The sequence below is a fragment of the Dasypus novemcinctus genome, chromosome 8 (genome assembly GCF_030445035.2).
Source record: "Dasypus novemcinctus isolate mDasNov1 chromosome 8, mDasNov1.1.hap2, whole genome shotgun sequence".
Lineage (NCBI taxonomy): Eukaryota > Metazoa > Chordata > Mammalia > Cingulata > Dasypodidae > Dasypus > Dasypus novemcinctus.
Window position 1 is genome coordinate 114,829,514 of NC_080680.1, and position 16,481 is coordinate 114,845,994.

Here is a 16,481-nt window from a genome sequence, read left to right on the forward strand (position 1 = left end):
CTGTTGTGTGCTTGCCAGGGGAGGAAGACTGAAAAACCTCTGGAGGGCTATGCCTTGCAGCTGTACCCCACTGAACACAGCAGAGCTGACATCGGTCTGAGAGATGTCAACCCTGCACAACTCAGTGCATACAACTCTTCTCACTAATGTCCTATGAGCAAGATGGGGCAATGCTCTTTCTGCAATTGAGGAAGCGGAAGGATCACAAATCAAGGAAAATGTGCAGAAACTCACAACTCAGTTGTACAGTGAGTTCTCAATTCAGGCCTCAAGTTCCATCTTTTTCCACTGTATCAGATTACGGCCTGTATCAATTAGAAATCCTCTGGTGGCAAGCAGCAGAAAATCCAACTCAACTCTGCACCCCCAAAACAGGGAATTGTTTTTGTTTGACATAACTAAATAGTTCTGGTTTCAGACAAAGCTTATCAGGGCTCAGCAGAATGTCATAAGGCGCCATCTCTTGGTTTGGCTTCCTCTGGGCGGGCTCCATCTTCAAGCTCCACACGGTGGTCCCAGCTTCTCCCATCGTGGTGGAGACAGTTCAGTACCTCACATCCCCGGGTTATCATACTCCAGGGCAAAGAGAGAGTTTGAGCCCCTGCATTTCTTTCTCAAGTGGGGGGCTTCGCTCTGACTGGACTACCTTAAATCATGTGGCCATCCCTAAACCAATGACAATGGCCAGAGGACACTTTGGTTAGACTGGGCTAAGAAGAGCCCAGCATTAGAGGCAGGGATGAGGGAAATCCCACTCAGGTCACAGAAAGAACTAGGGCAGAGAGGTACTTTCTCAAAGGAAATCCAAGGTGCTGTTATCCGGAAAGAGAGGCAATGGAAAATGGGCAGTATAATGAGCAGTAACCCCACGGTGGCACCCAATGTATTATTCTAAAAAGATTGTTTGAAGAGAAGGGCTAATTTCACTGGCAGGCTGGAGGTAAATTAAAATAAATAAGTAAATAAAAAGGAAAGACGGATGTCTGCCCAGAGTTCCACCTAGTTAAGTCTGGATCCAGTAATAGAGGAGGCGCCTTCACAGCTACCTCCACCTTCAGCCCTGCCCCCATTTCGGCCTCTGATGCATCCAAATTACTCTTCTGTCCAGACAGTTAGCCTGAGCGAGTCACAGGAGAGTGGCGAGTTCAAGTTGTTTTTCCATTGCCAAGGCAGCAGGAACCGTGTCCCACACAGTAGGAGGGACAATATGGTGTTGCAATTAAGAGCAGGAGACCTGGAGTCAGACAGCTCGAGTTTGAATCTTAGTCTCTCCCAGCTGTGTGACCTTCGGCCAGTTATTTAATCTCTCCGTGCTTCGTTTACTTACCTATAAAATGGGGCTAATTATAGTCATCTATGGATATTTTGAGATCTAGATGAGTTAATACAAGAGTGGCAAACTTTTTTCTGTAAAAGACCAGATAGTAATTGTTTTGGAGGCGATGCAATCTCTGTGGCAACAACTACACTCTGCTTGTGCAGTGTGAAAACAGCCATCGAAAATACATAAACAATGGGGGCGGAGCATGCCAATAAAACTTTATTTACAAAAACAGGCAGTGGGCCAGATTAATGAAAGCTCACTATGATAGCTGTTCTTAGCAAATAGCCTTTAACGTTATTATTCTCTCTCAAACGTCATTCCTCTCTCAAATGAAATCCACCACCACCATCCCCATTGACTATGCTGATTGTAGATTTATCATTTCACATATATACACATTAGCTGTTTGTCTTTATTTATTGACTTGGTGACATAGATCACGAAAACTCCCTACTCCTCAAATTGGATTATCCTGCACATGTTTAAATTGTCTTGTCCATATTACTTAGAGAGGAAACACTCAGCAAAAAGCTTGCACATCGTACATGACCCAGTGTGGGGGTGATTCATGGCAAGTAAGGAATAATAACTGTTATTATTTGCTATCTATAAACTCTCAGCCTCATTAGCAAACATTTACTTATGGACATTCACTTCCATCAAAACAATTTCCTTATGTTACAAGCCACCCTTCAACTTTCCTCCTCTACAACCACTCTCCAGGTCCAGAAATCACAACTCAAATTTTACAGGGATTGGTCATGCTGCTATGTCTCGAGAGACACACACATGCACAAAAACCCACTGGAGTTAAAAGGTAATTCTTCCTGCTGGGTTAATAATTAGGTAAAACCAGTTTGAAGCAAGGGGGAATCAGTGTGCCTGGAGTTCAAAATGAATTAGTGAGGAAAGAGGCAAAATAAGGAATTACAGAGGAGGATTAGACTGCCAAAAACTCCCCCTTCTATGGTGGGTGTGAAAGAGGGGACAAGTAAACCCATTCAGGAAACTCAACTTCTAATCAGCAAAGAACCCCCAAAATCACATCACATCCTCATCTGTATGGAAGCTTTTCAGCTATTCGAAACTAATGGCATTTCTGTTTATTGGTAAGAGTGTGAGAGAGAGAGAGACTTATAAGATGATAAAGTATAAAATATCTCTCTCTGAGCACTTCCTCCAGCATCCCAACACATTTCAACTTTAATTTTATTCCAAGGCATCCTCCCCTTACTTGAGCATCTTCTTCTGAATTTGTGTGAGAAAAAAGAAACTATGTATCTCATTTGTACAATTCTTTTGGCTGTAACCCCCCCCCAATCAATATGCCCCCAGAAAATATGTGCATCATCCAGAATGCCAAGGGACAGCCCTGGGAAAAACAATAAGGAAAAGAAAAGCAGAAAAGTTCTCTGCTTATTGGCACATAAACACACTACCATACTTGATGGCTTTCAGGAGAAAGTTAGATAGGTGAGCCCACTCACGGACCCACAAGTTTGTTACTAGGAAAAAGAATCAATGGAGGTGAGAGTAGTCTGTGTATTTGGCAAAACTGTCAACATCACTTAGATGGTCCCAACGATTGTACTAGCCTGTATGGACCTGGATGTATACCCAAAGGAACTTTGTGAAGTTAGTTCCAAATACACTGTTCTAGGTTGTTAGGTTGCCAAAATACCATTACCATGAAATGGGTCATGTTTTGAGGCTGAGAAAAATGTCCAAATCAAGGCATCACCAAGACAATGACACTGGCTGCTGGACATCCTGGGCTCCTGTCACATGACTCCACACGGTGGAGTCTGCAGGTCTCTCCCTTGTCTTCCAGGTTTCATTGATTTCAGCCTTTTGCTTCTGCGGCTTTCTTTTGTCTTTGTCCAAATTGCATTCTCTTATAAAGAACTCCAGTAAAAGGATTAAGACCCACCCTGAATGAGGTAGGTCATATCTTAAGATGCCACACCCAAAAAAATCCTACTTATAATGGCTCCACACCCACAGAGATGGAGTAACTTTAAAAACATACTTTGCTGGGGTATATACAGCTTCAAACCATCACATATACCAAAGCCAAGATTAAGATTTTAAAGGGCTGAAATGCCACTGATATGGTGGTCATACAGTTGATGCCACCCACAGCCTGTTAACCCAGGTATCAGCACCCAATTAGCCACACAACCCTTGCTGTGTACACAACTCCACTTTCTACAAGGAGAGCTCTTGGCATCATTGAATATATACAGCCTCTTGCACTCACCCCTTCCCTTTAGTGGAAGGCACTAAGGAATCACAAAAGTCCGGATAGCATAGAAAAAAAGTGGCATGGGCTTCAAAGTCACACAGAGTTGGGTTTGGGTTTCAACACTGCCCTGGCTAACTTTGGGACTCTGGGCAAGTTACCACTATCTCTGAGCCTGTTTCTTAAACTGTAAAATAGGAATAATGATACTTACCTACCTACTTGACATACATATATATTTTTTTGAAGTTAGCATTTTGGTTTATGAGTATTTTTGGTTTTTTTTTAAGATTTATTTATTTATTTCTCCCCCCTTCCCTCCCTCACCCCGGTTGTCTGTTCTCTGTGTCCATTTGCTGCGTCTTCTTTGTCTGCTTCTGTGTTGTCAGCAGCACAGGAATCTGTGTTTCTTTTTGTTGCACCATCTTGCTCTGTCAGCTCTCCATGTGGGCGGCACCATTCCTGGGCAGGCTGCACTTTCTTTCCCACTGGGCAGCTCTCCTTACTGGGCACACTCCTTGCGCGTGGGGCTCCCCTACGCGGGGGACACCCCTGCGTGGCAGGGCACTCCTTGCGTGCATCAACACTGCGCATGGGCTAGCTCCACACGGGTCAAGGAGGCCCAGGTTTGAACCGCGGACCTCCCATGTGGTAGACGGAGGCCCTAACCACTGGGCCAAGTCTGCTGCCCCTTAACATATATTGATTACAGCTATATGTTAAGTGCCTAACATATATTAAGGACTCAATATGTAAGTTATTTATTTTCTTGAAGGACGGTTCAATTGGCATGAGCTGAAATTTCTCCAGCATTGCTGTCTCTCTTCCCTATGTTGGTACATCTTTTAGCCATCACAGAGACCACAGGATATGCCAGGATCCAGAAGACTTTAGAAGAAGTAGGGGAAGAGAAACCTGGTAGAGGAGTAGGAGGAAGAGGAGCAGTAGCAGTTAATACTTACAGTGCTTGCAGTGTGCCAAGCATTGTTCTAAGCTGTTCATATACATTAACTCATTTCATTTTCATAGCATCCCTACAAGGTTGGTACCATTAATTATCCCCATTGTACAGATAAGAAAACTGAAGTGCAGAGATGATAAGTGCCAGACCCAGGTGTAAACCAAGGTAGCATGGCTCCAGAGTGTGCATTAGTGACCGCTGTTCGGGGACCCAAAAAAACAGATGGAATCTGCTCAGTGAACCATAGCTGGGAAATTTAGGGAGTGGGCATCTCTGTTTCCCAAAGACACTAAGGGCATAATTTGAATGTAAAAGAGGTGACCCATGGACTTGAGAATGCTCTCCTGCCATGAAGAATATAGAAAGAGTAGTGCTGGTACATCCACTCATTCATAAAAGGGATCAAGTAAGTTTGTGCCTACTGTCATCATGTTTTCAGACCAACTGCTTCCAGATCATTGGGAAAACTGAGGAGGTTTAGTGGCATGTTAATTCCTGTTTTCCCTCTCATATCCTTTTGGCTCCGTAGCAGCAGTTAGGCATAAGGTTGAGTAGTCCTTTTGCTTGAGAGATGCCTTTGACTATTAAAGGAGATATATGGAAGGGAGAGATCAAGGAATCATCATTGCCTTACCCTCAAGGACAAACATACCGGCCCAAACCAAAAGACTTGGTCTAAATGCCAGGTAAGTGACCGGACTGAGTGCCAAATGGAAAGGGAACTTCAAAGATATCTTTATTTATCAATAAAATTCATTTGTTAAAAAATATAGATCTTAATTGGAAAATCATGGCTATACACTCCCATACCAAGGAAAGAAAGTCTAAGTTCCATGGGCATAGTTACTATTCTCCTCCATTTACCTTCCACGAATGCCACTGTTTTAAAGGCACTCCCATCAGCACTGTTTCCTTCATGTCATGCTCCAGCAAAATAAGATGTGTTGGAGCCATAATTAAATATTCAAAAGACCAGAAGATGCCTGGTTTTTTTTCCAGGATCATTTCCACTTACAATGGGGGCAATGCAATTGATAGGTTCAAAGGATTCTCCAGATAGCCTTCCAGAGGATTTTGTTGTTGTTGTTGTTATAGATGCAAGAGGTTAAAAGCAAGCATAGTTCCAAGTGTTCAGCAATTGTTCAATCTAACAAGTCCCATGGAATTTACATACACTCTACAGTTCACAAACTATAACCAAAATACTAACTTCTGTACTGTCTATGGCACAAATAATATGGATCCACAAAGAACAAACAGACTGAAGAGGAAACCCCAAAGGTGGCAGAAAATAAACACCTCACTGTTGTGATCAACCAGGGAAACCTCACAGGAGTTGACAATTAAATCCAATTCTCCCTCCTATGAAGTAAGAATAGAATGAATGGAAGTACATTGATTATGGTGTGGAAAAGGGCCAGGATACAGGCTTCCCTGCTGCAGCCTGGTGGGAAATACTGGAGAGGAGGAGAGGATGCTGTTGGCGTAAAGAAGGACCAGAATCAGCCCTGCTATTCTCCTCCTAGACTTCCATGCTCCTGTGCCTTCTGGGGTCATCCAAAAGTCTGGAATGGGCCAAAATGGCATCAACAAATCAAAACATGATAATTGGGACTATTCCTATCTCCACATTCATCATAGAACCACAAAACTGCTCCTGCTTAAAGGTTTAGGTACTGTTGCTGAGGCAGTTCAAAAGCTTCAAAGTGACCATGAACTTTGAAAGCCAGAGAAGCAGTTTAGATTCCAGGCATTTCTAAGCCAATTGCAAAAAGCAGCATAAGAAAAAGGTTTATTTATGTGAATTAAGTGTTAATCTCTCCCCCTCCCCTTTCTTCTCCCCACCACTCTCTCCACACACACACACACTCACACATGCACACACACATCATCATCATTTGCTCTGAAGGAAGCCATGTTGTGAGCAGTCCTATGGAGAGGTTCATGTGTCCAGGAACTGAAATCTCCTGCCAACAGTGAGGGAGCACTTAAAAGCAGACTCTCCAGCCACAGTCAAGTCTTCAGCACTGCAGCCTTGTCTGACAGCTTGACTGAAATCTTATGAAAAGAACCTGAACCAGAACAGCCCAGCTATGTAGCTCCCAAATTCCTGACCCTCAGAAACCATGCAATAGTTATGGTTTTAAGTTACTAAGTTTTGGGCTAATTTGTTATACAGCAATAGATAAACTAACACAAATAGTTGCATAAGTCATATAGCTAAAATATAGCTGCATGTCTGTTTCCCAAATCTATGCCTTTAACATAACACCACTTTGCATCATTCTGCAAAGACTATAGCAATACTTAGCTCCAGAAATAATGGCTTCCATCATAGTACTTCGGTTGCAAGAAACAGAAACTCAATCAAGCTAGCTCAAGTAAAGTGGGGATTAATGAAAGAAGCACTCATCAAAATCATAGTTCTCCAAGGATAGGAAACAAAGTACAGAGTTTTGCTTTTGACATGAAAGACTGAGTACCTACCAACTGATCCCCCCATAAATAACATCCATAAGTGCTAGGAGAAGAAATAATAAAAGCTTGACATCGCCAAGGATTGGGGAAAAAAAAGCTGACATTTTTGGAAGGCAGTCAAAACATGTAACAAGAAAGCAGCACAGTGTGAATTCCACATGTTTTGAGGCATGCCCTAAGGGCATCCAGAATCACAGCCAAAGTGGCATGGCTAAAATTCCAAGGAAAAGTCTGCTACTTTTCTGCCTAGCAAAACCAAAGGAAAAATCTCAGGGAAATTGGACAGCCAGAGAGTTACTGGAGAAGAGAACAAGAAATCAGAACACTAAATACTATGCTTTAATTCAACCCATTTAGCCCACAGGTTAAATGGAAAGAAGAGCCCCTGAACCACGTATGTACAGTTTAAATGGAAAGAAGCCAGCAGCTAAGGCTTAAAGAAGTTGAAATCTGAACTGACACTCATCACAAGCATTACAGTTTGCATTTTAAATCTAATCAAGTGAGTCACCTGCTGAAACAAAAACATCAGTACTCTTTAGAGCAATATAACAAAATCCAGAATCTCCACAACATAGCATTACAATGTTCAGAATATAACACAAAGGGCTCAACATAGGAAAGCTCAGAAAAATATGGTCTAGTCTCAGAGGAAAATGCAATCAATAGATGCCAACCTATAGATGACCCTTATGTTGAAATTATCAGGAAAAAAATTTTAAGTAGCTATTTTAAGTATTCTCAGTGAGATAAAGTAAAACATGCCCATAATGAATGAATGATACTGTTGTACATCAGGAAAGAATTGAAATACATATATAAAAAGAACAAATGGAAATTTTAGAACTGAAAAGTAAAACATCTGAAATTTAAAATTCTGTTTTTGGATCTACTAGCAAAATAGAAATGAAAGGAACCAGGAAATTGGAAAAGAATCAATAGAAATCATGCAATTTGAATACAAGATTTGAAGGGGAAAAAAAGAACTTGAAAAGAGTCTCAGGGACTTGTGAAAATTCTTCAAAATGGCTAACTGAGAGAGAGAATTGGGGGGGGGAGTTTTTTGAAGGAAAAAATTGCAAAAAACATCCCAATTTTTAAAAGATACTAATTTATAGATTCATGAAGCTTTTTTTTTTAAATCTCAAACAGGATAAATTTATAGAAACCTATACCTAGGTACATTAGAGTCTCAATGTAATGTAAATTGATAATCAGTCTCAAGAATAAAAGTGAAATAAAAACATTTTTAGGTAAAGAAAAATTCAGGGAATTTGTCCCACTACTAGACCTGTACTGAGAAGTACTTCAGGTTGAGGGAAATGACCCAAGGGAGAATCTTGGCTTTTCAGGAATGAATGAAGAGTATCATAAATAAATGGTAAATATATTGAGTAAATATAAAATACTTTTTTATTTTATTTTTCTTAGAATACATATGACCATTCCCAGCAAAAAAAGTATAGCCTAGACTTATTGAATTTTAATGTATGTAGATTAATGCATATGACAACTATAACTCAAAGGATGGTTGAATAGAGCATAAACAGACCTATATGTTACAATATTTCTATTTTTGTTATGTATACACTATAAAACTGCAAAAAGTTAAGACTGTATAGAGCAACCATTAAAAAATTAGTGTTATAGACAAATTACAGGTTAATCAATGGCAAGAATAGGGCAATTGCACTGGAAGACTCTTAAAGTTAATTGGAGCAAGCTCCCTTTCTGTTCTCCTCTTTCCATAATCCTCCCTTTCTAGTCACTGCTTCCTCTCTCAGGGTTCCTTAAAGGTTTCATCCTTCAGCCTCTTCAATAGATATCATGGAATATCTCTCCTACCTGAAAAAAACTAATGCTACATATGACTTAAAACCAATAATTGAGCAAAAATGGAATTTAAAATATTGAATAAGGCAAAAAAATCAGAGAAGTTTTAAAAATGCACAAAGAATAAAATGTTAGACCTAAATTCAATCATGCTAATAATAATGTAACACTAATAATACTAATAATTAATATAATTTAATAATTGTATTAAATATTAATGGGCTTAACACTCCAATTAAAAGGCCCAGATCATCATAATGAATTAGAGAAAAAGAAAAAAGGAAAGAAAGAAAAAAACAAGACCCAACAAAATACTATATTAAAAAGATGAATTTTAAATATAAATAAGAAGTTAGTTAAAAAGTAAATGGTCAGAAAAGACATGCCGTATAAAGTAAAAATATAATAAGGCTAGAATGACTGTATTGATACAAGATAAAACAGATCTCAAGATTATTACCAGGGAGCAGATGTAACTCCTGTGGTCGAGCATGGTTCCCATGTATGAGGTCTGAGGTTCAATCCCCAATTCCTCTAAAAACAAACAAAGCAAAAACTACCTCTCATTGGGGAGCAGATGTAGCTCAATGATTGAGTGCCTGCTTTCCATGTACAAGGTACTGTGTTCAATCCTGGGTAACTCCTAAAAATAAAAGAATATTACCAAAAAAAAAAAAAAATGAGGAATATTTCAACATTTCATAATGATGAAAGGGCCAAATTTATCAGGATAACAAAAAGTAAAAAATGTGTATGTGCCTTTTAACAGAGCTTTAAAATATATGGATTAAAAATGGACAGAATTAAAATAAGAAACAGATGATGTGACAATAGAGTGAGAGAACTTAGCACCCCTCTTTCAGCAAACGATAGAAAAACAAGACCAAAAAAAATCAATAATTATGCAGAATTACTGGACAACACTATAATTAACATTTACCTAATTTATGTTTCTTTTATAGAACTTTATACCCAACAACTGCACAGTATATATTATTAGGGGGGAGGGGAGGAATTCCTTTACAAAAATTTATTTATATTCTTAGTGAGCAAAATTGCCATTGAAATATTGTTTACTTATGATGAGAGTAAAATGCATTAGGTAAATTAAAATATAAAATAATCCCTGTTTCAAAAGCACCAAAATCTTTTGAATAATGATAGAGTAATAAAAATTATTAATGCTAAAACTTCAATAAACAACCTTTTTTAAAAATCTATGCAGCATCCTCCATACAAGATATAGAATTCAATTGACCCAGAGGAGGATATGTCACCTATCTAGGGCCAATGAGATCCCCCTCCCCAGAGCAATGTTTTCTAGCTTTTGATGGTCTGTATCTTCATCAGCATTTAGTATTTTTTAAATAATTTTTTTTATTTTTAAAGAAGCTTTAGATTACATAAATGTTACATTAAAAAATATAGGGGATTCCCATATGTCCCATCCCCTCCCCTCCCCTCCTACACTTTCCCAAATGAATGACATCTTTTATTAGTGTGGTACATTTGTTACATCATTTCTAAGTGCACATAGTAAATTCACCAAGATAAAATATTAGATAGGTCATATTGCAAGTTTCAATAAATTGGAAAGGATTAAAATTGTATTAGTCTGCCAAAGGGGTACTGATGCAATGTATCACAATTCTGTTGGCTTTATAAAGGATTATTTATTTGGGGTAAAAGCTTATAGTAACAAAGTCCTAAGAGTTTAACTCAAGGTTGCTTTCTCACCAAAGTCAGTTGTCACGAGTTGAAGCAAGATAGTTACTGATCTCTGTGAGGGTTCAGCATTCCCCTTTGGGCTTCCTCTCTCTCAACTGCAGGCTAACATAGGGCATATCTCTCAGGGCTTCCTCTCTCTCCTAATATAGGACAGGTTTCTTTAGAGGCTTTCTATATCAGTCTCAGCTCTCTTCCCAAGGTCAGTTGTAATCTATCAAGCAAATGGCTCATCTCTCCCCAGAGCCACCAGGATCAAAAATGACAGTATTCTCTCTCTTCCAGAGTCTTCTTGAGTGAGTATCCATTTATATCAGCCCACCAAGGAAGCAGGGACTCAACCTGAGTCACGCCTTACTAACATAGTTGAATCAAAGTCCTAATCTTAACAGGTAATTTAATCAAGGTCCCCTCAATTGAATTCAATATAATCAAAGGGTATCACACTCAGAAGAATAGATTAGTTTACAAACATAATCTTTCTCTTTTTGGAGTTCACAAAAATAATCTCAAACTGTCACAGAAGTCATACAAAGTATATTCTCAGACCACTAAAATACTAAATAAGAAATCAGTAACAATAACATTCCTACAATAACCACAAATGCTTGGAAATTAGGCAAAAAATTTCTAAATAATCCATGGATCAAAGAATTTGAAAAATTTGTAACTGAATAATTATAATGAAAATTTAACATATAAATCTTAGTGGAGTGCATCTAAAACAGTTTGTAGAAGGAAATTTTTTATTTTAAGTGTTTATATTAGAAAAAAAGGAAAGATCTAAAATCAATGACCAAAGGTTCTACCTCAAGAGAAAAACAAATCAGAAAAAAAGAAAAGTAAACTCAAGCCAGGCAGAAGGAAGGAAACTGTATTAATAGCAAGAAACAATAAAATAGAAATTAAACACCAAGTAAAATTAATAAAACCAAAATCTAGTTTGAAAAGAATCAATGCATTTCCTTGATCTCTAGTTGGACTGAATGGAGGGTGGGAGTGGAATGGAGGTGAGGACACAAATGGCTGATATTAGGAATAAAAGGTTTATCAACACAGATCCTGCAGACATTAAAAAATAATAATAGAAAATATAAACAGCTTTGTGCAAACAAATTTGACTATGTAAATGAAATAAATATATTCCTTGACAGTTAGCAAAGCACAATCAAGGAGAAATAGATAATAGCTATTAAAGAATGAGATCCTTGTTTAAAAAAAAATTCCAGATGTGATGAATTCTAACAACCATATAAGGAAGAAATAATACTAATTCTAAAGAACTCTTCCAGAAAATAGGAAAGAAGGGTAATATCCTGATGCCAAAATCATGCTAGGACATTATTTAAAAAGAAAACTATAGATCCATGTCATTCATGAATGTAGATACAAAAATTTTTAACAAACTAATAGCAAATCAAATCCAGCAATATATCGAAGGAATAATGAATGTATCATGACAAAGAGGGGTTTATCCCAGTAATGGAAGGCTGGTTTTAACATTTAAAAAGAAATCAATGTAATTCTTCATATTAACAGAATAAAGTGAAAAATTACACAGTCACTTCAATAGATTTGATTTCACAAAATTAGAAACCAACTTAAAATAAAAACTCATAGCAAATTATAAATAGAAGTGAACTGCCTCTACCCGGTAAAGGGTACCTAGAAAAAAACTTACAGTTAATGTCATACTTACTGATGAAATGAAGAATGTTTTTCTCTTAAGATCAGGAAGAAAGCAAGGTTGTCCAGTCTCACCAGTTCTATTCAATGCTGATGGTGCTAACAATTGCAATAAATTTTAAAAAATAAAAAGGCATAAAGATCAGGAAGGAAAAAATAAAACTATTTGATTATTACAAGATTATTTATTTACAAAATCCTCGGGAATCTACAAAACAACTAGAAGCAATGAGTGAAATTTAGCAAGGCTTCAGAAAATTGAATTAAAGTTTTAAAAATTGAGGGAAAAAAACAAAATCAAATTAATTTATATATTCCAGCAGCAAACAAATGAAACACACAGGTTTTAAAAATTAAAACTAATTTTTAAATTCTATACAAATAAAGAAAACAACCATTTTGAAATCTTAAAATCTTATCTTAAATGATGATTGATGGAAAATCCAAATTGTAATTACAGATAATAGTCTAATTTAAAAATAAAGAGAAAGTACATATTACATATCAAAATTTATATGATATATCCAAATCTATAGTCAGAGGCAAATTCACAGCCCTAAAAATTTTAGAAAAACAAGAAATGAAAATAAGACAATTAAGCATTTATCATAAGAAGTTCTAAGAATAGCAAAGACAAATCTAAGAATAGCAGGATGAAACAAAGAAAAAGGCAAAAATTAATAGATTTTAAAACAAATACAGACATTGAAAGTAATTGTAATAAAGGGTAACATGCACTACCAAATGTGAAGATGTACTATAAAGGTATAATAATTAAAACATAATGTGCTGATCCTAGAATATGCAGACTAATAAATGGAAATGAGTAGATATACTAGGTTCACATTCACATGAGTAGCAAATATTTGACTAAAGTTTCTATTTAAATCACTGGAGATAGATTTAAGAATTTATTTTCTCGGTGATGCTTTTACTTGGAAACAAAAAAGAAATCTTAAAAAGCAATGAGTACAATGTATTCTGAAGTAGGACCCTAAATATTGTAAAGACTGACAACTCTGCATAATGTGAGATGTTAATAAAATCCCAGTAAAAAGCTTAATTGGACTATTACTGAAATTTTCCAGAATAACTGCAAAGTTCATTTGAGAGATAAAGCTGCTGGAAATAATTAAAAATTTGGAAAAAGGACAAAAGTGATGAGGAAATATCTGCCATACTAATAGTAAAATATACCATAGAGCTACAATAATCAAATTGTATATTGTTACAAAGATCAGAGAAATATAAAGCCAAGAAACAAAATTCTAGTATGCAAAAGAATTTAGTGAATGATAATAACATCACAACTGAAGAGGAAAATAAAGGACTATTTAAGAAATGGACCTCTGTTTTTGTTTGCTAAAAGCTGCTGGGAGATACACACCAGAAATGGGTGACTTTTATAATGGGAATTTATTCGTTTAAATGCTTACAGTTCTCAGGGTATGAAACTGTCCAAAGCAAAGCATCATCAGAGATGCTGTCTCACCAAAGGTCAGCTGTGAGCAATCAAGCACATGGCAGGGCATGATGGTGGCTCTGCCCACATCAAGGCATCAAGGGCAGCTCTCTCCCCCAAGCTCAGCTGAGGGAGATCAGGCATGTGGCTCATCTCTCCCCTCTCCTCCGGGCCTCTCACGGGCCTCCTTCCATGCCTCTGTGCTACACTGATCCCAGCCTCTGGCCTCTGGAACCTCACTTTCTCAGCCTCTCTGGGTTTCTCTGGTTTTTGACACTTTTTTCTATGTGTCTCTGCATGTTTCTCCCATTTATAAAGGACCCCAGCAAGAGGAGCAAGACCCACACCCACAGAAATGAATTAGCTTTAAGAACATGATCCTTTTTGGGATTCATGAAAAGCTACCAACTTGTCACAGTCTGATTCAAAAAATAATAATCAAGTTAGAGCTTTATATTACACCTTATAAACAAATAAAATCCATTCAGATGGATAAAAAAGTAAATACAAAAAATGAACTCGAAATTTGGGGAAGAAAGTATATGTGAATATATGTTTGCTTTTGGAATGGAGAAAAAATTGTGCTTTTCTCATAAAAGCAATGGAGGAAGTCTCAAAGGGAAGAGGGATAAAATTGCTCACATAGTAATTAAAATCCTGCATGTATACCTTTTAAAAGCAGAAATAAAATTAAAATGCAAATATGGAACTAAGGGAAAGATTTAATACACTTAACAATTAAGAGCCCTTACAAACCAATATAAAAATACTCTCGTCCAATGAAAATCTAGATGGAGATGTGCACAATTAACAAAAGAAGAAAACCCAAGTCATTAACAAATACATTAAAACATGTTCACTCTCAAAAGGAATCAAAGAAATACACATTAAAAACAATGAAAGATCTTTTATTTTTTTCACCGTTGTAGAGGATTGACTCATATGTCCCAGAAAAGTCATATTCAAGTCCCAATTCCTGATCCTGTGGGTGTGGAACCATTCATAAATAAGATCTTTGAAGATGTGACTAGTTGAGGTGTTCCCAAAGTGAATAAGGGTAGGCCTTAATTCAATAAGGCTGAAGTACTTATAAGCCGAGAAAATTGGACACAGAAGAGAAGTCAGAGAAGCAAGAAACTGGAAGTCAACAGAACACAGAAGAGAAAGGAAATGATGCCTCCACATGCATTTCCACGTGTTGGAAAGGGCAGGATCTCTGAAGGTGGCCCACCAGATGAAGATACTGACCCTGGGCAGAGGCAAGCCTTCTAGCCTCTGAAACTGAGCCAATAAATTCCTGCTGTTAAGCCAACCCATTGTGTGGTATTTATGTTAACAGTTAAAAAACTAAAACAGCCACCAATATGCCCTTATTTATTTCCTTCCTAGCATGTATTGCAGTCTACGATTACTTGTTTATTGATTTGCTTTTGGTTGTCCTTGCTCACTAAACAGTAAACTCCTTGAGGGCAGGGGCATTATCTGTCTTTTTCCCTGCTGTGTCCGCAGCACTTAACACAGTGCCTGGCATACAGGGGTGCACAGTAAATGTTTATTCAATAAAGAAATATAAGGATTTATTTTTTTTCCGTATTTATTTATTAACAAATATTTCATAGCCTTAAATGCCTCTCAGAGATGTAAGTGCTGTACAGATATCAACTCATTTAATTCTCAGAGCCCAGTGAAATCTGTTTTTATCACATTTATAAACTAAAAAACTAAGACACAGAGAGAGGAAATACTTACCTAAGATCAATAGAACCAGGATTTAAACAGGGGCATTCTGGTTCCAGGTCCCATGTTCTTAAGCCTTATACTTTCAATAATTTTTAAATTCCAGCTTAATACATCATATGCATTAAGACCTGATTCTTTTCAGCAACTTTATCCATGGTCTCTATTTATTTCAAGAAAACCTTAGAGACTATACGTGACTCATGTTATTAGGTACAGAATACTAATTTTAGCAAAATTTTAAGTGTATTATTATCCATTCACTTCAATTACTTGTTACATTAGTGTTTATGTGTGTTTTATTTTTTTATTTGTTGATAAATTTTAAATATTAAAATAGTTATATTTATCAAAAACATATAAATGTGAAAGATGGTATGTGAGTTCCCATATACTTAAATATCCCACACTGAGTTACCCTCCATTAGTATGGCAAATTTGTTAGAATCAATTAATCAATATTGAGACATTATTATTAACTGAAATCTATATTTTATTCAGATTTCCTTAGTTTTTACCTAATGCCCTTTTTCTGTTCAAAGATCCTATCCAGGATACTACATTACATTTAGTCAGCATATTTTTTTCTAGGATCCTCATGGCTGGGACAATTTCTCAGACTTTCCTTGTTTCTGATGACTTTGACAGTTTTAGGTGTTTTAAAGGAGTCAGATGTTTTATAAAATGTCTCTCTATTGGGATTTGTCTGATGTGCTTCTCATGATTTGACAGGGGCTAGGGGTTTGGGAGAACAGATTTATTTCTAGTGATTACACTCCAGACCGCCAAAGGTACATTACGATCAGCATTGTCATACATAGTGAGAGTGAATATCACTACACCTTTCCTAGAAATAATTTTAATACTACAATGAGCCTTAATATAACCAAGTGATTCCATTTCTAAGAGTCTTCTAAAAAATATCAAAGCTGAAGGCAAAGATTGAGCCATCACTCTATGTTCACATATATATGATTATATATATAAGACCCTGACTAGTAAAAAAGTCTAGGGCGGGAGTTCTTAATCAGAG